Source organism: Salmo salar, chromosome 11 (genome assembly GCF_965601325.2).
Source record: "Salmo salar chromosome 11, fSalSal1, whole genome shotgun sequence".
Taxonomy (NCBI): Eukaryota; Metazoa; Chordata; class Actinopteri; order Salmoniformes; family Salmonidae; genus Salmo; species Salmo salar.
This window is the reverse complement of record NC_138301.1, coordinates 13,909,263-13,935,424: the sequence shown is the minus strand read 5'-3', so window position 1 is coordinate 13,935,424 and position 26,162 is coordinate 13,909,263. Positions and strand designations below refer to the sequence as shown.

The following is a 26,162-nucleotide window of genomic DNA, read 5'->3' as shown; positions in this document are numbered from 1 at the left end:
CTTTTCACTAAATAAAAAGAGAAACAAATGTTGTTTTCCCTGAATAACTATTACCTTTCTAATATGTGTTGCATTCAGCTTACAAATAGAGTATTGTTTAAATCTCATGTTCCCAAAGCAAATCTGTGATTTATGATCCTTCCTGTTGTTACAGAGTATAAGCGAGGTAGAGAGACTGGATGAGTTCTTTCAATGTTTGGTTAAGTGAGAAAAGAATCTGACATATCAAACTTCAAACAAAAGTCTTCCTGGTATGTTTCACCCTTCAGTGACTAATAAAATGCTTTGTATTCCGGTCTGCAAGATGCAGGATCGATCCACATTAGTCTGAACTCTCCTTCGCTCACTTTGAAAACTGAGGAAATCAGATTTGGAGAAAAAAAAAGAAAATGAGTTAATGCATTGATCACTCTCGGTGTATGCAAATCACATTTGCCTCTATTTTTTACTGATCAATAGGGTTAATTAAGAGATTCATTTTAACTGCACTTTGGAATCCTGTTTGAGCCGTCGACCTCAGAAATCATCCCGCTGTCCCTCCATATCCATGGAAATGAAAGGCGGGTAAGAGGGGCAATAAATCAGAAAATCCAATTCGACCATGAGCACGGGTGTAACAGTAAAATATGAAAGCAAAGACAGCTCACAGGTAGATCATCAGTTATATGCCAGTGAGGCAACATTTTAAAAAGTTTATACACAGACTTTTTCACTAAAGGCAGGGCCATCCCAAAATAATGTGGTGAGTAGGGTAGTTCCAGGGTCGTCCACAGGTTGTACTTTGACCTATGGCTGATATTGGTGAGAGACAAGTTGCCGCTATTGGTGGGCGGGCTCCCAATGAGTATGGGTGCCATGTGTGGTAGCAAGAGTATCAGCAGCGGTGGTGGTGGTAAACGAGATTAATAATGGACGCTTTTTACAATTATTATTATTCCCAAAATGCTCTTTTGTGATTTGCTTTGAAGGGGGGAAGCGCTGGGAAGATCAGCCCGCGAAAGGGGGGCGCTCATTTGGAGAGCTTTTCCAATTATACAATTAGTCAGGAATGTAGGGCAGCAGCCTCTGTGTTCCGATCACTCCGACCCTGGAAAGCAAGAGCCTTTTTCTTCCTCACTGGTCGTGCACAATAAAATAAATAATCATTTAAAAAAACATATCCGAGGCCTGGGCACCAGCGAAAGTCTGGGTGGACGCCGCATAGGCGCATCCCAAAAGAGTGAAACTAACAAACAGTGACCTTATTCGTGCCGATTGCGTGCGAACGACCAATGCAATCCACTCTATGCTAATAGACAAAGTCAAAGGGTCAGGATTTTCTGTTTAAATACCGCTCTTTGAGTTGAACGGCTTTTTGTGCATTTTTTTTCTATCGGTACAGTGTGTTGTGGGTTGATTGGGTGGCTTTGGCAAAGGACACCAACAAGTCCTAATTATGCATGTGAATCTCGTTTATTTATTTATTTTTTGAGGGTGAAGAGATTTTAATTTGATAATTTTTCCTTTTGATTGTCCTCATCCTATGCCTGGTACTAAGTGTACTGGTTTAATATTTTTTTTTAAAACAACTAAGTACCATCTGTTTCCCTGTGGATTTTCTGTAAGCTCTCTTTACTGATTACAGCGATGACTACATGAACCTCTTCAATAATTATCCTGCAATAAAAAAAAAAAAGCTAAATAATTATTATCATTATAACTCCTTACCAAGACTGTCGCTCCTTCAACTAATTCTGTCAAAACTGTCAGAGACAAAATGTGTCCCTTGGATGCCAATCATGTCATATTTCTAACAGCAGGATATATTCTCACAACAGTGACAGGCTGAGCTAACTGAATCCATCCAAAGGCTATGGTGGAAAAAGTCCCCTCATACGGATCAAACTGCTATGAACTAACCCATAAGCTAACCCTTCTGCTGTCTCAACGTCCCTAAACAATCCAAACAGACTCGACATTCCTCTTTTACATCATGTCCGTGGAACGTTAATAGCACATACTGGAGGGGGCGAGAGTAGGTGAGTTGAGAAGTACGGTAGGAATTTATGGAATCCTCTTTGTAGCTAGTCCCTGTACTTGTGATGGCCCAGATATCATTTGGAGAAAGCCTGACGACGGCGTGCATATGTGCCTTGTGTGAGAATGCGTCAGAGAGAGCATGTGTTTGTGATGGATCCAATATGACTGAGATCTGTCTCACATACCTCTGATACTGCACAAGCCAAAAGACTGACTCACTATTTTAGATTTGATTTATACATCTCAGCATGCAAATGCAGTCCAAAACACCAGCGACAATTACCAAGGCTGTTACACTGTTACGACATAGCACACATTTTATAAATATGGCATTTCACGTAATCTAAGATTGAAATACTTTTGGATTTCTCTATATTAAAAAATAATATATATATATATATATATATATAATGAACTAAATTTTCAAATGATAAAAAGTATAACATCATTATTGTATTGTATAGTATACAAAGGCTGTCTGATACTTTGACTTCGGAGTCCTGCGGGGTATATAAGACAGCTGTCATATAATTCAAGTTCAAACAGTAGAATATTTTTTCAATAAATGTTACAGCTAGAATTTTCCCGCTTCAAGAAAAAAAGGTTTCCATTGATTAGCACTTTACAAGCAATCCATTTTTACAAACCGGCTTGACCTCTCTCACTGGACGAGGGTCTACTATGAATTAAAATAAAATAAAATCTTGTCAATAATTCCAGGGGAGGGATTGCGGGCAAGGAGAAGAGAGAGCGTGCGAGAAAAAGAGATGTATAGAGTGAGAAAGAGAAAAGAACGGGCGATGAGAAAAGAGATGGTGTGAAAAACATGGAGGACAGCCATGATCTAACCTGTACGTTGTGACGGTAAAGAGAGAGAGTACATATTTTGAGATGATGATGATAGTGACGGTGAGGAGGACATTGCAAACTGCTGGCAGACCCCGTCAGCCGAGCCCTGATGCAGACAGATCCTTCACCCTCTATGTCACATGATCTACCATCAGTCTCAGAGATGGGGATATATCGCCACCAGCTCCAGAAATAATGGGTGCACCTGTTTACCGTGTCACCTCTGTTTGCTAATTGTCTCCTTGAGCTACATTGGGGAAGTAAATGCGTCTCGGCTTTTGACAGGCGGGCGTTTATTTAGAAATCACATTACTTCCAGCGCAATTGTTCTTTTTTCTTTTGGGGTGGGGGGGTGGGGTGGGGGGGGGGGATCTATGAAAGTTAAATGAGAGTGCTGTGCTACAGATTTCACTTCCTGATTAGGGGAGGTGACAGCGTTGAGCTGAAAAGTTCACATTCACTTGTTCAATTCCACCCCAGAACCATGCCAGAGGAGGGGGAGTGTGACAGACATCTTTAATATCCTGCTCTTTACGTGATCAATCGGGGTGCCACTGATCCATACCTGCAGTACTGCCACCTCACCGACGTAGCTCAGGAAGAACACAGACAGGTTTGCAGAGGGGGGGGGGGGGGAGACAAGCGCCTGTAAACAAAGCAGACAAACCAGGACATTCAGTGCCGGTGCTATTGAAGTTTGACAAGAGTGCACAATGGCGACAGAGAAAACAACACCAACATAGCCATTACAGTAAACACTTTCCAAACATTTGATCATTTTCATAAAATTCTGCGAACTAGTGCAAGTACAGTAGTACAAGTACAGTCATTACATAGAGAAGCCTAAATGAAATTCAAGTGTTATAATGACAGTAAGAACAGGTATGGTCCATGGCATATGGTATGGGAAAAAAACACTGAGAAGGGTTACATTTACGTTTGATAATCGAAACAGAGGCTAGGTCCTCCAAAATGACAGGCGCTACAAAACGTGAACCAAACTTCAGCGCACAGAATGTTACGCAATCCTACTTTTAAAGGTCTGCCGCTTCACACAAGACCAATAATCAGGTCGGCATGAGCCACGTGAACTACACGTCCTGTTCCCCCTCTATAGTAGAGCGTAACTCAGTGAGTGGGTTTGGGTTGAAGCCTCACGTCGAGTCAGAGTGAGTGGGGCTGGGGAGCTGGGGCTGGGGCTGGGGAGCTGGGGCTGGGGTGCTGGGGCTGGAGAGCTGGGGCTGGAGCTGGGGCTGGGGAGCTGGGGCTGGGGAGCTGGGGCTGGGGCGCTGGGGCTGGAGCTGGGGCTGGAGCTGGGCTCGGGAGCTGGGGCTGGAGCTGGGGCAGAGGGGCACAGATGTGGTTCTCAAAAGAGGCCACCCCAGGAGCCTGCAAAAGGAATTCTTATCCCCACTACTATTTCAATAGGAAAAGACACACACACACGCCCCCCCCCCCCCCCCCCCCACACACACACACACACACACACACACACACACACACACACACACACACACACACACACGTGAGCACACACAAAGGCACACTTGCCTTAAGTCACATTCTAAATTGGCTCCCAGGAGCATTTTCTCTACCTTGTTCACCAAAGGCATTGTGTATGTTTTCTGAGTGCTTAGCATATGCCGGGTAACGTGAGATCTCCTCTGCGCACACTCACATTGTTTCCAGATTTTTTCCCCCCTTTAAGTATTTCCCATCAGGAGCTTAATTAAATTCAAAATAGTTCACATATACCTACTATGCAGGATCGCACAAGCCGCCCACCCTGCAAGCCCCGATAGAGACGCAAGACTGGGAGCAACGAAAAAAGGAGAGGAGGAGAAAAAAAAAGAAAACAGTAAAGAAACAGAGAGAGAAAACTCCTGCTCTCAGAATCCTGTTTGTCACGGATGAGACTTTGCTACTCTGGGGTCTTTCAGATGTTCCTTTGAGAGGGGTTGAGTTGAGTAGCTCACCTCTCCTGTCTTAGAAAGAGTCGGCCCAACAGTCCTGGCGTACCCAATAGTTGGTACTTGGGCGGGTAGCGGTGTGGTCAACGATGGTGTGAGATTTGGGCCAGACGGTAACTGCCAAAAAAGGCCCATGGAAAGGGGTGAAGGACTTCTACCTCACTAGTTCTCCAGAATGTATAGACGTACACAGTGGCTTGATTCCAGAGCGTGCAGGAAATACTATAGCATTTTTAGACAGGATAACCTTTGCTGTGTTTGTCCTATTAAGCATTGTGTTCTTTTAATGCTAGTGGGATACACAGGGGGTGAAAACAATGTGTATAACACATGCAGTGTTTAAGCAGGGGAATGGCAGTCAAGAGCAGACAAGTGTTGATTTTACACACACTATAGACACTACACACACTACACACACCCATTCCCCTTCCCAATACCACACCAGCCTGGCAGACAAAGTTAACATTTTAACTGCAAATATTCCTTGCCTCCAATAGTCCAATGTAATTCATTTTCCATCTCTGTTCATTAATCATTGTTAAAATTAGTGATCCATTTCTTCCACTCTGCCATCTGCACTCAGCTTCGTTACAAACATGACACCTTCCCGCATAATAAAAGCTGACAGCAACGAGGATGCCTTTCCAAATAGCTTTTTGCATATGTGCACCTCTACAACTAATGCTGTTGTCAGACAAAAGTAGGTTATTTAAGGAGCGCTCCTGCTAGAACAATCCCACACAAACACAGATAGACACACACACACACACACACACACACACACACGCATGGATGGATAGAGAGGTATATAGAGACCCACAAATATCCATGTGTCCCAGGTATATACTGTATACACAATTTGATATAAACCAAATCAAACACCCACTACCAGATGTGCCTAATCTTGAATGGAATGTGGTAAAATCCTGATAATAAATCTCCACATTTTCACTATAGAAAGTGAAGTTATGAAATCAGAGATTCAGAAACATTAACAATCACCAGAGAGACAACAATGGGCCCGTTGTTGTTCTTCATGTGCTGTTTAAGTAGGCAAGATTTTATTCCAATTTAGAAAGATTAGTACACTGTTGTTCTTTTCTACTTTCTTTTCTACATACAGATCTTAAGAGGGATACAGTGTGTGTGTGTGTGTGTGTGTGTGTGTGTGTGTGTGTGGTGTGTGTGTGTGTGTGTGTGTGTGTGTGTGTGTGTGTGTGTGTGTGTGTGTGTGTGTGTGTGTGTGTGTGTGTGTGTGTGTGTGTGTGTGTGTGTGTGTGTGTGTGATAATCTGATACATGGTTCAGACTAACTATTATTGACTATTTGATACCAGAACTTTCACATTGGATATTTCTGTTTATTACAATGAATATAAGGTGACACAGTACAGTCCTTTGTTCTCTGTAAGTATGCACTGATGAGTGTATTAGCATGTATGCTTATGTCAATGTGTATGTGTGTGTGTGTGCGTGCGTGTGGTGTGGGAGTAGCGTGTGAGTGTGTGTGTGTGGAGTAGGAGAATTGTGTGTGTGTGTGTGTGTGCGGGAAGTAGGAGCAGTGCAGTGTGTGTGTGTGTGTGTGTGTGTGTGTGTGTGTGTGGGCGTGCGTGCGTGCGTGCGTGCGTGCGTGTGTGTGTGTGTGAAAGGAAGTGTCTCAGTTGGCTGAAACAGAGGTCCAGACAGTGGAGCTGCTTGGCTGAGGAGAACAGGGTCCTATAACGAGCCGCCTGGGCCAGATGATGCCCATCGCAGGTCACACAAGCCCCACACAATCCCCCCAATACCCAGGCCAGAAGCCTCTGTTTGCCTTCCCCAGGACGGGGCTCTGCTCCCCCCAGTCCCCCCCAGTCCTCCCTGGTCCCCCCTTAACGCCCGTCAGCCCCCAGATCTGCCGTACGGCCTCCCTGGTGAGGTGTCGCTGGAAGCCCCAGGCACACCACATTAATCTATATAATGCCCTCAAAGAGCGGACTTTTTCACACCGCAAACTGCCAAGGCCTACAAGGGGCAGGGGGCTGCGCCATGGTTCAGCTGTTCGCCCAACTGGCGTCTGCACACACACATACAAGAACACACACACATACTGACGCTTTGCCTATATGCTCTGATTGACTCAATAAAGGTATACCTTCATCAAATGGCTAGCAGAAACCCCTGCGATCTTAGGAGGGCTGGACTTTTCAGGCAGACAGCAAATAGAAAAGAAGCTAAATCATCTTGACATTCACCAACGTGGAGCCCAAGAGAAAGCCACGGCTTCAGTTATTTCTCCCATCCACTAATTTGGTTCTCCTTAACCCCCCACACCCCTGCAGCGCACATACACACATGCACACACACTGACACGTTTAATTTCAGGTTCTCAGCACATCTGAATTACAGAAAACTGATGAAGGATGGAGGCCAGGCCCCTCCGGACTGATTAGCATCATTTAAGAAAGCGTTCCTTTTTGCTCGGCTCAGCGACCGCCCAGCCTACAAGATGGGTGGCCTTTCAGCATTAGAAGTCAATATGGAGTAAACTCATTTGAATTGAACATGGAGGAAAACCACTCCAGCGTCTGGGCCACTGGGTTTTTTAAAGTCTTCATATACTCGTTCAATGACCTAACTGAGCTTTAAAATGCACATTACTATAGGACGTAAAGTAGCAAATGTATATAAATTGAGAGGACAAATAAGGAACATTTTAAAGGTATAAAGTAATAAGACAGAACACATTTTTTTTACTCTAAATTATATAAGCCATGCAAATGGCTTAAAATTTTGTAAAGCTTTTCAGAAAATCCTACTTATGGTTGCCATTCTGTGCCAAAAAGTTCATCTGGCCTGTAAATTTAAGCATGGATTACAAATATTCAAATCATGAGCTTACTGTTCAAATAAACATTTCCAACAGGGAAAAAGTTGCAAGGCATACACTTTCAACATAATTCCTCCTCCGGCATCGCCCTCCCCTCACTCCTAATAAAACAAAAAGAACAAAAAATACAAAACAAAGAAAGGAGTTGAAAGGTCGTCTTTTTCATTTATCGTCCGACTGCATAAACACCCCTGATGAAATCTAATGAATGTAATTGTAACCACCTATACAATCCCAGTTTGGCAGCCTTGGTTATGTCCTGATATCCTGGGTGGGACAATAGGGTAAGTTATTACAGTTGAATGAGAAGAAAAAAAAGAACACAAAAGAAATAACGTCTTAAGCCGGTCAGCTGCCCGCCACATGGTAGAAATAATAAGGACTGAAGTCACAATGAGTTTAGCTTTGGTTTCCTAATCACTTCCTTTATAAAGGACCCATCTCGTTGGAGAGGGGCTGTGTCATTGCAAGGGGACTGACCAGTTATTAGGGCAGACAGTGTGGCTTCACTAAAGGAAGGGCACACCAAACCTGACCCACAGAGATCTTGACCTTGACCCCGCCAATGTCTCCTATTTTTCGCCCAGCTTGGGTGAGATGGACCCAGGCAATTGTAATGATAGCCGGTGTTACTCTGGGATTAAAATAGCCCCTCTCCTCAGCTCCCACCAAGCGCTGCATTAAAGTCTTCCACATTGCAAAATTGCAAACAGATGCAACTCAAGTACCTGCAAATAATCTGCCAAGACCAATTTCAAAAGGGAGATTTCAAAATATGTGGAAGTCATTAGGACGAGTATTATTTTTGTGAGGAGCAGGCAACCAGGAGTGGCTCCACAAGCAGATGGGTGCTGCTTTTATTTAGGAAGAAAGGCCCAATGTATTATTCCTCCATAAATGAAGATACAAAACGTAGTATGAGACAATTACAGGCAAAATATTGAAGTTTGAAAGGCAACAAAAGAATGCAAAATGTCAATTTTTGCCCATCTTTCATCTTCTTTGAGACTTCTTTGGGGCTTTTCAGAGAAGATATGAAATAAGACCGAGAGATCTAACAGTGTTGTGTATTAAAGGTAAAATAATTAAAAGCCTCTTTTCTCCTGAAGAAGAAATGTTTCAGAGGTCTAATTTGCAACTGCTGCTGTTGTTATTTTTCTGTTGAAGCGAGGGTATCGGAAGTTCTAGGCTCCTCAGTGTAGCTTTAAAGCACTGCAACACAGTATTCTCCAATTAAAGATGATTTCAGCACCATGCACTGCAAAAAAACTACATTAGAATGAACATCAAACTGACGACATATATACTATTCTGTGTGCAAGGAACGAATAATGCGTCATCAAAATGCACATTTTCTCACTTGCCAAGCCAACATATATTACCCTTTGTTTCTTGTAGCAGATTAATCTTAATATCAAATACAATTTGATTAATAAGCTGTAAGGTTAGTGCTCTTAAGTGGACTATAGTGAATGTTTGACTCTCCCAAAAAGTGGCGAAATTGCTGTCCTTGAAACAATAAGCATTCAATCAAATTCTTCATAATTGTAACAGTAGGAAGCGTTTCAGACTTTCCACCCACAACAAACACACTTTGTTCTCCTGTTATGAGAGAGAGGGACACAATCAAGTGCGTGAGAATGCCAGGAATGCAGAATTTTCGAGCGATTCCTCTCCAACTCCTCTCCCTTTTGGGTCGCCCATATTATTTGCTTCCTGTCTCTCATTGTAGCTGGCAAAAGAAAATTCTGTAATTGAGCAGTACAGAACATGTGCCCTCCCTGCTCGAAGATGACAGATGGATTATAAAAACTTCAAAGCCAAGCATTTGGAGCACCAGGGGAGAGATGGTAGGTATTTGAACTATCATTCTTTACCCAGGAGACAATGGCTGCCTGACATGGTGCATACATCAAGGAATAGTGCAACCACACAGACATAATCTCCCCCCTACCCCCCCTTACTGCTATATATTTAACATCCTGTTATGAGCAACTTTCAGCCAAGCACAAGAACACACGTTAGAGTAAGAGAGGGAGGCTTACATGTACAGGAGGTAGCAAAGAAAGGATTGCTGCATTTTTTTTAACAGTTAGCCACCCATTTTCTAACATGTTGTTCTATTTTACTGCAGGTTGTCATCAGTGTCTTGACTTTGAAATAATAATTAACATGCGGAGGGTAGGGATGGTTTTAACCCCTGCAAGGACATCATGATAAACAGGCCTGTAAGAATGTAAGCTACTGTAACCAAAGTGAGATAGTGGCTGGTGATTTCTAGAATCGTCTTATAAGCATGATTTATGAAAACGGCCATCTGTCGGTCTTCCTTAAGCACGGAGGCCACCTTTAATAATATAAGGACAAGATGTGAGTTGGCCATAGAAGGATGTGAATTGGGAACACTTGAAGAGACACACAATTACAAGAGAGAGCTACAGAGAAGTGATGCTATCTGCAATTGTCCCTTTGTTCACACACACGCAAGCACACTCCTAAAACTCTTCAACAAACATACACACACACAGCCTCCACCCTTCTCTCTCTCTCTGTCTAACACGCACGCACGCACGCACACACACACAGTGGGTCATATGGAAGCTAATTACTGTTGACCTCCACAGTCACACTGTTTAACCCCAGTCCCTGGCATAGTGACCCTGTCTAAATTAGCCAGGTCTAACTCTGGAAACCAGAGCTTGCTTAATCCCTCAAGTCCTACTCTGGTACTGGTCGCACAAGGGTTCCACCGAAAGCCAAAGTCACGGCTAAAACAAGACACCACGATACACAGTTTAGAGTTTAGATCATCAAAGTCCCCCAGGTGGTGAACTATTCCTTACGGAAATCCCATAGGTTCAGAGTAGTAACAGTCTCGAAAGATGGTCTTCGTCACATCCACATGAAGGTTAATTCACACAAATGTTAGTTTACTACAAACACACACAGCTTTAGAAAACGTGCACCTAAACCACAGGAAGACGTCAATAGAAGTCTTTCAGTCAGCCAGGATTTTGTTAAGCGGTTAACATTGAGCCTCCAGTGCGCTGTGTTCTAACTAAGGCTGCTGTCCTCTGACCTCCTGTGACCTGGATGTGACTCCCCGTTTGACCTTGGGGGCCGGTGAGGTTCTCCACTCTCGAGCATCTGCCAATGGGCTCATTATGCAGCCCTCCCTCCATGTGGTCACCTTTTCAGCGTCCATCAGGATTTCCAATCTAATCCCTCTGGATCATCCCATCAATGCTAAGGGTGTTTATGTGTAATGGATTCCATCTACCCCCAACCCCCTCAATCCTCCCACACCTGCCCCTCCCTCTTTTGTCTTTTCAATTTAGCCCTTTATTCATTAAATCAGACAGTCATTTCATTGCTTGTCCAACAACATGAATGGTGATGTTGTATGGTTGAAGTCATGTTTACTGGGTTCATGTTCTGGAATATTTTGGGTCTTCTAACTCTTGGACTGGCTTCGAAATAGTTATAGTTATCTCTCGAGAATGAAACGAGACAATTCTGTTGGGGAAGATAATCCATCAAAAATGTGTTGCATTATTGACGTGTCCTAAATAAATACAGTATGACGGTATAATAAATATAACGGTACGCTCCTCTCTTTACGCTTCCTATTCCTCTTTCCCGACACCCAGCAGCATGGGGAAGCAGACGCACCGTTCCTCCCTCATCCTCATTACTAACTAACTACGCTGTTTGATTAAAAGCGTGTAAGAAAAAAAAAAAAAACAGGCCGAACCTCCATAATTAAGATCACTTCACAGATTACCTCTGACAACAAAAGCGTGGAGAGCGGGCCGCCTGCAGCCGGGGAAATTGGATGAAAAAGAGAGTGAGGACGGGCATGACCCCTCTCGGCTCCATGCTAGTACCGGCCTTGCCTGGATCAAATGTGCTCCCCAGCAGGAGAGGCACTCCCACCGGATATGATCCAGGGCCTGGGGGGGGTACAGCTACATGACCCATATCAAAGTACCTCAGGCATTGTACTACAACTACAAAGCACGCACAAGCTTCAGCGTATCACACAAACATACACACATTCATACAGTATGTACAAACCTTTGGGTTCTGTCCTTATACCGTCTGCTAAAGATAAATACAATTGGAAACCAACACAGACAAAATTAAATCCCACTGTGTCGCTATCATAAACGCAAAATGACTAACACTGATCCACATTACCTAAGCGCTTATAATCAGCCAGCTCTGAAAACGATAGCTACGTCTGCTATTACCTAGCTATAGTATAGTAATTCTACTGTTACGGTTCATTCCAGATTTCATACATGTGTTTCTCATGTTGCCGTACTCCAGATAGTCTGGGCATCCTCTCACTAACACGTTCCCCGCTAAGCACCCCACCCAAGGGGACCAAGAGCAGCTTCCTTCACCTGAGCCTTTCAACCTACGACCCGATGGTCAGAGAACCATCTCCCTACCCACCGCTCCACGCTGACGCCCATTATCCTGTGGGTCCTTTGCCTCCGCCTCAGAGCGGGAGGCCATTAATATAATCACAGGGATCTAGTGTGTGCTGGAGAGCCCCGAGGCTACAGCAATCAGAGGAAAGTGAGAGAGAGAGAGAGGAAAAAACTCCACCCAAATCTCCGGAAAACGTTTCCAATCCGACGGCGCTGAAATGGATCGGTCCAGAACGTCACGGGGCGGACGGGGGGGGGGGGGGGGGTACGCCGAAGTTAGCGTTTTAACAGAGACCTCCCACGATGGCGGGGTTGGGGAATAACACATGAATCTTCTCTACAACCTAGGCTGTGCCTGGTTGATCTAACGATGACTGGTCACAGAACCATCATCATGCAAATTTAAACAGAGAAGATATTTCATTGCACTAATGATGCCCCCCCCCCCCCCACATAAAAAGCCTAAACTATCAACACCAGGCAAGTTCACCACTCTAACAAGTACATCATCTGTGTGGTCATCATTAGCTTAATCTCCCAGATGATGAGGTGGCTACATGGGGAATACAGTGTGAAGAACTGTAGAACTCCAGGAACTTGGGATTGGTCCTCACACCAGGCTATTGGAGGTCTGTGAGTACAACCCAATCATTACAAAGACAACACAAAGAATTGTCTGAAACCACCTGACCACAGAGAGGCTAACGCATGAAGGGACCGGTGTGAGCCCCTTGTGCAGAGAGCAGGTCAGGGTGAGGTGAGCTTCAACACACTATGGAACCACGGTCACTTGGCCACCGTTTTTAGGAGTACATAGTGAACGGATGACTAACCTCATGGGTGAACTCTTTCCCACTCACTCTCTAAGTCTATCATTGTGTTCTGTTCCCATGGACATAGACACATGCCCATTTCTTCCAAAACAACTTGGGTTTCTCTTGTGGAGTATTTTTCTTCAAAGTCCTCTGTTTATCACAAACTCTAGTGGAGGGCGGGCCTTTGAGTGGAGTGTGGATAGTGTTGCCCACACGGCTCCTGCCTGATCCACACTGACAGTCCTATTTACTAAAACAGGAGAAAGCATCCAAGACTCTGGCCCAGCACTTCCACTTAGCTTTCTCCCCATTACAACGATTGGTGTGAACGACATAACAAAGAGATGAAACAGAGAAAGGAGAGGAGAAAACAACGCCTCGTGATCAAGAAGAAAAAGAAAGAAAACAAAAAGACGGGAGGAAAAAAAAGGCTGATTTATGAAAATCATCAGAAATTGCGGGAGATCTGTTAAGGGTTTGCTGCAGCAGGGCTACGAGCACATCTTAACACTTAAAAGGGGTAAAAAAAAAAAAAAGAAGAAGCTACGTGCCAGGGGAATTCTCTCCAAAAGCCCTTTTAAATTCACCTCGGTAATAACGCAGATAAATAAAGACAAATTCCCTAAAGTAAATACTATTTAGCTCACACCTTGAGCTGCAGTTTTTAAAGTGGTTCACACAGGACTGACAGCTCTCCCCACACAGTGCCTGTTTTCCTGTTTTTAAAACACCAGGTGGGAACTACTGATTGTGTGTGTGTGCGTGTGTGCGTGTGTGTGTGTGTGTGGTGCGTGCGTGCGTGCGTGCGTGCGTGCGTTCGATGTGAATTTAAGTCCAGCAGTCACAGGACCACATACCTTGTCTCACATTTTTTTGGGGGGGAGCGAGTACCTCCCAGCTTTTGGACAAGTAGGGCATGTCATAAATATACAAATAAACGTATATTCAATATTTGTGCAAAAAAAAAAATCAAAACCTGCCCTGCACCCTCGTATGACACTGTTGACCTGAAGATGTGGCCAGTCAGTGCCAGCCTTCACAAAAGAGCATGTGTTCAAAGCTGGGAATGCTAATTTGCCTTCAGGCCTACATATTTACTTTAGCATCCATGGAAAACAGTAATATGGTATTAGTGCATCTCAGGGGGAAACTTGTGTTTTTAAAATGCAGGCTAATGCGCTCAGTTTTAAATGTTCTAAAAAGGCAGACGATATACACGGCATCGAATAAATCTGTGTTCATAAAGTGCAATACACAAATAAAGAGCTAACTTGCAACCGTATTCCCACATGCTCCTCAAATACACATCCACAGAGTGCAACAGATAAATCAGTCGCTAATTCCAAGACAATGATTTGAAATGATAGACCAGAAATACAGTAGGCCTTCACATAGAAATACAACTTTGATTGGGAGTTACAGTACATTCTGTGCGAGCTGACATTATACCACTCTGTTTGACTCCAACTGGCCATTATTACAAATGTCCCCTAGCCTAATAGAGGTGTGCAGACAGGCCGACATTTTACTGACTTTTATCAAGCCACATTTATCAACACTGCCGTGGAAATCTCCAGAAGCTTTTTCAAAAGCAGTCCAGAGACATGGCTAAGTACATCATCCCCTCCTCACTGTCTCGCTCTCTTTTCTTCCCTCTCTCTCTGTCTCTCTCTCTGTCCCCCTCTCTGTATTGCCCTCTCTCTCGACCTCACTCTGTCAGTCCATCTCTCCCCCCTCTCTCTCTCCTTCTTTCTCTCTCTCCCTCCTCCTCTCTCTCTCTCTCTCTCTCTCTCTGGTTAGGAGCCACTAATTCACAGGGCCTGATCCGTCTCCGAGTCTGGAGACGCCAATGCTATCATTATCAGCCAATTCAGCCAGCCGTTAAATGGTGGAATCAGGAGACATTTGCTCCCCTCCACTATCGCTGTGACATCATTACCGAGAGATTCAACAGCGGGAGCGCTCGGTCCACAGGGGGGCAGGGAGACAATACAGCAACTCAGGCCCAGGCATCTCCTCAAGGAATTACACGTGAGGGGGTTCTGGGAGGGGGTGCTGAGGGTCTAATACAATACAGGTCCACCTGGGAGAACAAACTGCACCAGCCTGAAACTCCCCATGAGCCCACTGGCAGTGGAGGAAGAGAGAGAGAAAGAGAGAATGATGGGGAGGGAAAGAGAGAGAGAAATAAAGAGATGGGGGGGGGGGTTCTGCACACCATGGATAAATGGCAGCTCAATGCTAGCTAACGCACTTGAGCCTATTTTTTTGTCCTCCACCTCTCTCACTCTCTCTCCCTAGCATGGCTCTAATGGCAACCTGTAAACTGCTTTGACACATGATCCACTCTTATGTCTCTGGAGTAGAGGGAGTGTTTTGGCCCCCTCGCACTATGATACATCATCACCATTTGGTTGCTATACGTTTTTAACATTGGTGGCTGATTCACAACTCTTCCCCTCCTGGATACAAACCACTCGTGCTATAGTGCTGCTAAATTGCTCCTCTTCTGCCGTGCTGTTAAAAAGCCAGCTCGCTTTTCTTTCTTTTTTCCATTCACTTTTAAACGATAGGTCCTTCAAACGCAGGACAAATAACATGTCATTATATATGACTCTCACGTTTATTTGAAAGCGGCACCAGTAGCTTTTTAACCTTCAACTTGTTGAAGTCCAGGAAAAATTACTCTAGAGTTGAATTAACCAATTAAACATAATACCCTCTTACCCACAAACAAGTTGGAGAACACAGCAGAAGTCCCGTAAAGGCGCACACACACACACACACACACACACACAGAATAATGTTGAAAACATTCTCACTATATTTCTTATATAGTGTATCATGCATATCAACAAACACACTAAAAAGATCACAGAAACAGTTCAACACAGTGATTCTCACGCATATGCAAGAGGACAGAAAAAAGACCTGGCTTTGAAACTCTCACAGCCCCAAGAAAGCAAAGGCACTCAGCACTCCTAATATCTGACTGCTCCTGATTAGGAATTGTCAAAATATTTGCGACAGAGGAATTCCGACAGCCGAGCGGCGCAGCTCCAATACAAAAGACCCATCTTCCCTGTGTAACAAGTATACGAAATGAGTGTAGACATAGAACCTAAAATCCCCCAGGCTATTGTAGTAATAACCCGCGAGACCTGGCTGGGAATGTACAGCTTTCAGAGGCACTTCTCATCCTATTTGTAGCACCGCCAACTGATGTGTGAGGTGCGCGGGTCACTCTCTTTTTAAAGCCCCCCTTCTTTTAAAATCCAAGTAGACCTTCTCCCAACAAATACACACAGGGGTTTGCCTATCGTGTTTTTGTTCTCCTCTTTTTTTTTGTGTTTTTTTTTTATTTTTTTGTTCCACAAGGCAAGTTTCATTAAAGATCCAATTATGCAAATCAGGTCCTGAAGAGGCAGCTGAATATGCAGTATAATAGTGTACATTAATAGTTCAACACAATATACGGCATCAGGGGCAGATTTACGAGGCAACATAACTGCTACGCCTCTGTCCTTTGGAGAAAACCTCTTGATCATAATTAAAGGTGCAGGGTCTTCTTACTTCTCTGCAACAAGCCATCTTTACCAGGGTCCCCTCTACATAGACCCAAAATGCACTAACTAGCGACCAGCAGGTCACGACCTTTACAAAGTCAGAGTACAGACATCATTGTAGCCCGCATAGAACTGGAGAGATCTCATACTACAGATTTCCCCCCCCCCCCCCCCCCCACACACACATCCTCCCGACATCCTCCATCACCCAAACGCCCCCCCCCCCCCCCCTAGTTCTGGAGTCAACCCCCAGCAGCACTGCAGATATTTACCACTCTTTTAGGCACGCCGGGGAGAATGCTAAATAACACAATGCCATGCTTCAGAACACGTGATTGATGGGTGGTTGCCTGTTTGTGTTAAGCTGTTCTCTACAAAAAAATGACATGGCTGTGATTTTGTGCTCCTTTGCAGATCAAAAGGAAACAGTCTTGACACAATGTGCAGCACACTTATAAATTCAAATGCTAATAAACGTTAAAAAAAATAGGCTTTAATGTTGCAAAACTGGCAGTTGACTGGAGTACTGTATGCAAAGGGGACATTTCAGGAGGTATTCTGATATTGTATTTTGTATTTTTTTGTTGTTGTAAAATCACAGATGAACGGCTACTGTGGACGTGTGTGATTAGATAGATCACTTAGTCAAAGGCCGAGGCTAAAACACAAGCTGCTCATCTTTCCCAAGGATGGGTAAACTAGTCCAACTTAACACATTCTATTATTGAGCGTAAACATCAATCTAGATACTTAGGTCCACGATCCATATAGATCTATCCCAGAACCCCTGGGAAGATGGGGAGGGAGAGAGAGAGAGAGAGAGAGAGAGAGAGAGAGAGAGAGAGAGAGAGAGCAGACAGACAGAGAGAGACAGAGAAAGATAAAATATCTGTGAATATATCTACATATTCTGGCTATCACGGATGTGCTTCAAGCTGGTGTTACTCCTTTTACCAGCCTAACTTTCTTTTTAATCAGAGGCCTACCTCTTCTTTTGCGCTCTAGCACTGCAAACCCCTTGCTCCCTCTCTCCTGTGTGCTCTTGCTCTCCCTCTCCCTCATTCCCTCTTTCCAGACAGACAGACGCTCCTTCTGGTGGCACCCTGGCATGAGGCAATTGAGTCAAGCTCATCCGTCATCACCTCATCTGTCGGCCCAGTCTTTATTCTTAGATCACACTGACGTCTACGATTACTATCCGCCGAAACGGTGGACTTTCACATCCTTGTCGCCCTCATATCCACACACACGTACACACACACCTTTTAAAATATATGCTATACGACACACATGAGAAGAGAACTGTTAAGAGCCACAGCCTACAGATGAAAACGGGACCTAACTTCACAAACATGAGATGTGAACAGCTCGTCTCTGTGGCACTTGTGTGCTCAAACAGGGCTCATGATATTTGACAGAAGACCATCTCTCCAAAGTGTACCTTCTAAATCAAGGTCACCATACTACAAGGCTCACCACAGCCCAGCGCCTATTTGTTATGTGTTATGCCCCCAGCCTGCCTTCCAGCCCCCTCCTGAAACAGCCCCTCCTGCCTGCCAAACTAGACTGGGGGGGGGGGGGGGGGGTGAAGGGAGCACACAGCCACCGGGGTAAAGGCCTTAGCCTTTGGAGCCAGAGGGGATGGGGGCTCCACTGCACATATCAATTAATACCTAATCACCAGGCCTCGCCTGCCATACCGTCCCACAAGAGGCCCTGGCTACTGCCGTACATCTGGAAGACAATTTCGACCAATTAAAGGAGCCGAGAATCATTTAAGAGTGGGATGGCTGTTTGATCACGTCTGACTGCTCTCCTGCTCTGGCTACAGTTGACTGGCTGCAGACTGACAGGTCCGGAGAGGAGCACTGATGCCATGCCCATGCCATGCCCTCTCTCATCCTCTTCTCATCCTCCTCTCATCCTCCTCTCTCTCTCTCTCTGTCTCTTGCTCTATCGCTCTCTCTCCCCCTAAAGATGTGCATTACCGTAGCTTGTCATGACCCACGGTACACAGACCCAGGTACAATCGGATACATTGCAATACTGAACCACTAAACAGGTTGACGAATTAGATCAAACACAGCACCGGTGATGCTCAGGAATGTGATTTATATAAGAACAAAGCAGGTTTAAAAACGGGACTAGGAATATGACACCAAATTCACAATAGAGTGCACACACATGACGAAAATGTTGAATCTGTAAAAGCAATTGTTTGAGCTAGGTGAAAGGTGATAGCTTGTCATACAATTCATGGAATTATTGCATAATTAATTATGATGATGATAATAATAGTAATAATAATGTAATAATAAAATATATTTCCCCCACATTTTGTAGCAGACAGTCAACTACCAGTCAAGTATCTCCAGGACAACACACACACGAGCTGTAACTACATACCAGTTAGTAAAGTCACACTTTCTCTTCCCTCATAACACCTCTCACAATTCATTGTCATTCTCCTAACTATCGGTAATTGCATGGAGGCTACTGTAGGGCCCCGATCTGGAATTCAGTGCACTCCAGTGTGACTGTTGTCCATCGCTATTTCATCTCAATAAGAAAATACAAAGAACTGACACAAAAAAAAAGGTTCACGCACAGACACTATTACAGACATAATATCCGCCTGGCAAATATCATTAAACAATGACAGTGGCTAACTCGGAGAGTGCATCTGTGCATCCTATTTGTTCATTTCCTTTGACAATGAATCTAAGGAATAAACATTTTTTCGCAAACTCAACTTTGCGGAAGATACAACAACAAAAAAGTCAAACAATGTGATGGACGTTGTGTAACGCTTACGTTACGGTTAAGGGGGGTCATGTGTTTTTATCAGCCATTGTAGCCTAGGCTCCTGTTTTAAATCGCTGCCTTCGAGCTGGGTTCATCTCAAACCTGGTTCTTCTGTATTTACATGGGAGGATCGCTCCCTTCTACTCAAGGTGAAAGACTGCTGGGTTGGATGAGGGACACCTGCAGACTAGTCCTACCGGGGAGAGTTTGAAGCACTGGTAGTGCCCCTGCAACCGTAGCATGTGTTTTATTCCACGAAATGATACATAATAGACTCGTACTAAGGCACTTTTAACATTTGGGGGGGTTATCAGAATGTCTGGGAATATATTTATCCTGACAGATTTGAGATTCACAGCGCAAGAACAAAACATCTAAACCCACACCAACAGTCTATATGCACTTTAAATATATCATTTATATTTTGGAACATTTAAATTAGACAACGTGAATGTATGAACCTATGAAGGTTATGGCATACGCTACTTGCTAGACTCGACCTCGTCCCCGATTAAGTTATTGGCTAGGCTACGTCATTTTCATAAAATTATTTGTCATGGGTGCCTATTCTATTCGTTTCCCGAAACGCTATAACTTTTACCATTTGGATACATTTCCCCAAGCAACTGCGTTTTGAAACAGTCGTTCAAATCTTCATTTCTCCAGTAATATGTGTGTTGTGTCCACATAAAACGTTTTAAAAAGCGTGTATGACATTTAGCCCTCAGTTGTTGAATGCCATCATAACGTTCCTCAAAGCATAATGCATGGCTGCTATTCATAAGAGGTCGATCACAGCACAAAATGGCAGGTCTCACCGGCTCTTCCATCTCACAAGTTTTGACACATGGCATGCAGCGGATAACTTTGATCCTATTTCTCCAACAATCTGCACTCAGGTTAGCTGAAATTCTAAGCAAAACCCCTAGGGATGTGATGAGAAAGTTTTCGAAGCAGATTGGATGGGGAACAGTTTATACTTCCTTAAAAGTAGTCGCAAATATCTGCCTGTGTGATGCATGTCATGCGTCCAAAACGTTAATGCACACTCCGTTGTCTATCTTAAACGTCTGGAATATACAACTTTTATATGTGACCATTATGAAATCATTGAAATATAAAAGAGATAAGAGTTGGTACTGAGTCGCTGTTCAATGTCTTCCCATGCATTCATTATGTAGACTATACGTTTCCCCCCTGACAACCCCGCATGCTAACGTCACCGCTATGGATATTTAATTATACTGTATTTTTTAATCACGTAGAGAAACAGGCCCCACTGAGATGATACAATAGAAATAACAATTGTTCAGACTGACTTTCAAAAACGAAACGCCTTCGAGTTACCATTCCGAACCCCCTAAACCCATGCGTAAGCTTCGCACTTCTTACCTTTAAATTTGGAGTAGCGCGAAGAAACTCCAGTCTGTAAACGATGCCTTGGTGAGAGATTGTGTTCATTGAATAATGAGGCATGTCCATATGATTGACCGGATCATTTTCTTTCGCTGATGGGGGAAAAGTGCGCTTCGGACCTGTTACGATTGTCCAATACAGAATTCTCTCTCTAACTGTTCCGCACGTATCCTGAGTTAAAAAAAATAGCGTTTTATTTCATTCGGTCAGTTTTTTTCCCAGGCCAAACGTGTTCATTGATACTAATTACTTAGCATCACAACATATTTCCATATTTCAGCTTGGACTCTCCCTATCTGGTAGGTGAAATGCATTGTACCGTTAAAAAAGCACTCCATTGTCGTCCGCCGCGTTATTCGCAGCAAATAGATCTATGTCTTGCGGCATTCGGCATTGCTGGAGCTAAGAGCGTAACCCAAGATAAAATAACACCGTAAATAATAATACTCTAATCGTAGGCTACATTTCCCCCGTGTTACGGTAAAAAAAGAAGAAAGGATTCCCAACCTCGCTGCTTGTTTCTGACCTTGAGCTCCCGTAAACACTCTTATTAAAATATGTCTATTCTCCACTGAACCCATTCACATTGTCAGTCTTGTTACGTTGACACCGTGTATAATTGGCTTTGATACATGTAGTCCAGCACCATGCAGTGAACACTTAACAACTGAAAACATATAATGTTGTAAAAGTACACGTCCTTACCTTTTCAGTGAACTATTTCAAGTATTTTTCTTCACAACAAAAACTCCAGGGTAAATCGGTGTAGTCTGCGCGTCCTGAGCATCAGTCACAGCTCTAGTGCTTAAGAGAAGTAATCAGTGATAAAAATGACGTTCATCTCACTGTAACCTTGTGGCGTATTTAATGTAAATAAGCCAGTTATGTTGCCAATCGCATGCATACAAACGCAAACTAGTCCTGAGGGAGGCTTTTTTTTTCTTCAGGTGTCCTGACGAACCGGGTTTATTCTAACACCATGCATGGGAGCGCTTTTTGAAGCCATAGGCTAGGAATTAAGCATATTTATTAGTACATATGATATTTAAAACAACTCAGCTGTTGAACAATGGCTCTTCGTACCTTACTCAAACAGAAAGAGAAAAGTCCAATATTAAACGCGCTCACTCAACGGTTCCAAGTAACGTGGGAAAATGATTTAAAGAGCTGTATTCTTCGTCGAGGACTCGAAACTTTTTTTTGGCATAACTTTTGCGGTAGGACAGAGATGCTCTGGCCGACCGTTCATGCTCCTAAATGTTCGCACCAAGATGGTTTGATATATTATGTTTCTATAGGGGGTGGAAGGAGCTGAATGTAATGCAATTATAGATTCAGTGTTCCGGCGTTGACAAAAGCCATGGCTTAAACAGACTCTTTCTTATGGGATTAGATAATGATTATGGTGTAATTGTGGGAACGGTTTGGTAATAATTTTAAAAAAGTATCAAATACTCATATGGACGGTTGGTTTACCGTAATGTAAGGGTATGTGACTCTGGGACGATGATAAGAGCGAGAAAACGTGGAGAGGTCGACAAAAGAGGAGGACAGTGATGCGATGATAGTTCGGCCAAACGCAGACGGATTGATTATTCAAAATGTCCTCGAACCATGGGACACATCATCGCATTGATCGAGATGATATCAAATCCTGTATATAATCAGACAGAAGTCCACAACGGACTCCCTGGTCGTATTTATACGGGAGATAGAACAGCTGTGAGCGTATGGTCTCCCTTTTCCACTTGTGCCAAGGCGGTGTGTGACTCAAGGATACTCACATGCAAATGCTCAGTGTGGTAGTATGACAGTGAACTAATGTGCTATGAGCACATGCCACTCCATCTGTGTATGAAACTGATATGGACGTTGGTATGTTACAGCTTGAATCAAGTGTGAGTATAGGGCCTACAATGAGCCTAATTGGGGTGGATTATATCTGTATTGGATCTTGGACATCTTGTGATTTAAAATGGAACTTTAAATCAGAGTAAAAAGAGATAGCTAGTAGTTATTGGCTTTATGGCTATAATGCTGTATGTTTATTTGTAACGACAATGTTTGATTGTGTTAGCCTACATAGTTATAACTTTCTATTTTCTTGTATTCTTCATTTATAGTGTTATCTTTTTTTCAGTGGGAAATTAATAGATAATCCAGAAGGAAAGGACCCGGCTGTGCTTTCTTTTCCTTCCAGACAAAACATATTTTTTTAAAAGATAGTCCACATTCATTATTCACTATGAAAATCGGATTCTCATGCTGCCCCTTAAACGGTTAGGAATCCAGCATGCATTTTCCAGTTTGATGTGTATGAAATTCTTTTTTGAACAAATTCCAAAATAAAAGTTTGTCTCTAAAGAAATTAGCATAACCATCCCATCAATAATATCGCTATCTCTATGGGAATGATAGCGAGAGCAGTAGGGGTGTTCCTTTTCTCAATTCTTCATGGATCAACAGCGCGTTCTCGGTTTCTTTTGAACTTGTTATAGCAAGTCAAGTGATTCTTTATCGGTGACAGGCTTGACAATGCGACGGGGATGTGAAAGCAGGTCAAAAGGAAGTTGCCATATGGATTTAAACATGCACATTTCCAACAATATAGCACGGGTACGTCCCATAAATATACCCTGCATTTAAATAACTGTGCATTATGTTGCAGGGAATAACACATGAACAGACAACATTAACTTCCTTGAACTAATAAACTATTCTCTTAAGTTAAAATACATGCCTATTGGCCTATATTTTTATTTCTTTGTCTTTTTCCGTGCAATTCAGGCAATACATCATTTTTCATGTTTAATTTCAGTTTAAAAAACTTGAATTAATACAGTAGCCTATAGGAAATAGAATATATGCCTGTATGCAAATCAGACCAACATTTTCAAATCTAAAAGTCACAAACGAGTAAAGATTACAGTTAACTTTTACAGCACTATTCTACCTATACTGAGCAACAGGTGCTCCAGGGGAAAAAGGGAGGCACAACATGAGATCTCTTTAGAGCAATGCACTTCTTGACCGACATTCAAGATTATACTTTTGAAATGGACCTCTACCAAGCCTTTATTTCTATCGTCATATTCCTTCATATAACAACAAATCTATGAATATTCATGAAAAAGAATACACTGATAATTGATATTTCATTACTGCATGTCTCATGTAGAAGTTTCCGGCACTTCCCTGCCTCCTGTACGTGGACCACCTCCCAATAACTTTACTTGTGTCTTTTACATTTTTAAATAGGAGGAGAGAGATTTGACAGAGGAAACAGATACTAAAAGTCAACAACGCTGTCGACAGGGCTAAGGTTTGGGGGGGCCAGGGGTCAGGGGTCAGGGAGGAGAGCACAGAGCAGGGTGTTGGACAGTCCTTCCAGGCCCATTAGACTGATGTTTCTGACTACCAGCTGAAGATGACTCTTCTTACGTATTATAGGCTTGGGAGGCATCCAAGAAAACATGCTTGAAAAACAGACTCGCCACTGTTCACTTCTCAACTAAATGAAGATGTTATTCCTTCAGTCTCCTCTCTGTGTACTCTTGGATGTGGCCCTGCTTGTAGTCATTTCAAATCCTCGGCTCAATTGCATATTAGTACTATTAGTAACAGACACAACCATTTTAGAACATTGATGCAACATGATAGCAATAAAGCGTGACCTATAGTAGCAATACGCTCATGTTGCTGTGCATCCCATATTATAAGGATGTGGTGTGTGTGTTGTGTGTGTTGTGTGTGTGTGTGTGTGTGTGTGTGTGTGTGTGTGTGGTGTGTGTGTGTGTGTGTGTGTGTTTGAAACCAGACTGAAACGTAAATTCTTGCCCAGTTTAGATTTAAATGAAAACACACCAGAGTGGCTGGCTCAAACGTATGTAGAAAATGCTTCTTTCTTTAAAATTGAGTTTCTCAAAGTATAATTAATCTGTTCCAGGTCTTTGATGAAGACAATTTTTCAAAGTAGCCTACTTTAAGTGAAAATGGAGTGAGTGCAATTTGAAACAATTCGATTCTCTGAACCCTCCGTGACTGTAAACTTTAAAAATGTAACTTAAAATTTCTATCAATTACACTTTCAAGTATGACATCCACTAAATGAGGAGCACTGTTATAACAAACATTTCTATTGCCCGGATTCATTTGGCAATCTCATCATTATTGGTAACATCAATCCCGTATGCGAAGCTTTTACATTTCCACAAACACACAACTTTTTTCTTTTTTTCTTCAGACTGGGGCCGAGTACACTACATGTTTGGCAGTTCTGATCATTAATGAGGCTTCGCACAAATACTGCAGAGACAAATATTTAGAGCTAAAGTCTGAGGTATCGTCATCCTCATATTGTGAGACTAGGGAAAACTGTATTCCTGTATTTATCAGGATAAAGTGTATATACTGATCAAACTTGGCTTCTCTTGATGAGTTACTGATGGCGGTGTATTGCCTATGACCGATAACTGGACGCACGGTAATTTAAATCATCTGAATCAATGTCTCTACTGGTAGAAAACAAATCTAAATGAAAACATCTGACTCAAACTGATTAAGAACAATGTTCGGCATCAGGGATTTAATAATGAATACGGCATGCTTAAAATATCCCTCGTTTGATAGGTTCCATCATTCTCATATGTCTAAGTGAACTACTGTGTGTTAGGAGGAACCCTCGGACAACAAGACTAATGACAACATAGTCAACGGCATAGGGGAAAAGTGAAGGGAAAGACTTTCCTGTGATGAGTTTCTTAACAAATCCGAAACGTGGGTTGACAATTAGGCCACTACTGACAGACTTCCTCTCTAAGTGACAAACAATGATACATGACCCAAGCCTCAACCCAAATGGGAGTATGGCTGCCCTTCTGTTGTTGAGTTGATAAGCTCATAGGTGATACCTTTACAGAGGGTGCCGTTTATCACACAGACGTAACCAGGACCTACCTCTGCAGTCCAGCTAACTCCCTCATACTCCAACTACTACTGTACTGTATTCATGGGACAGTGAGCCATCATATTTTACTATTACCTATCAATTGGTTTCTAATCGCAATAATGAGGCAGCTGCCGCTGGTGACAGAGGGCTAACTGCCTCCGTGGGAACATTAAGGAGCCTGGGTTATGCTGTGGGCCGTTAACTACCTACAGGCGCTCCTTAATGGCTCCAAATGACCTCCTCAGTGGCTATTAGCACATCATTAGAACCTGCAGACCATTGGTGACCTCCACCGGACACACGTGATGCCTCCTCTATAGCTCCTCTCCCCTTAACACTTCAATCAAAGCTACTCCCCAGTGAGACCGCTATCACTGAGCTAACGTGGGTTGGCATTGGCAATCCAATAGTCATGTACTCAAACATATAGGCATGTCTATGAACACAATACATTAAGCTGGTCTGGTACA

At 43.2% G+C, this 26,162-nt stretch overlaps 1 protein-coding gene across 7 annotated transcripts in view; it reads right to left on the bottom strand.

Moving 5' to 3' along the window:
- Positions 1 to 22,188, bottom strand: part of LOC106562015 (zinc finger protein 536-like) — a 185,707-nt gene extending 163,519 nt beyond the window's left edge. For 4 of the 7 annotated variants that reach the window (XM_045689040.2, XM_045689046.2, XM_045689038.2 and 1 more), the window contains exons 1-2: positions 21,450 to 22,188; positions 3,434 to 3,514 (exon numbers count right to left, since the gene is read on the bottom strand). The gene's annotated coding sequence lies outside the window, so the exon portion shown is untranslated. Of the gene's footprint in view, positions 1 to 3,433; positions 3,515 to 20,720; positions 21,327 to 21,449 lie in introns of those variants that run through there. The other 3 variants (XM_045689047.2, XM_045689048.2, XM_045689039.2) reach the window with 2 other exon arrangements.
- Between the last annotated feature and the right edge of the window lie 3,974 nt (positions 22,189 to 26,162).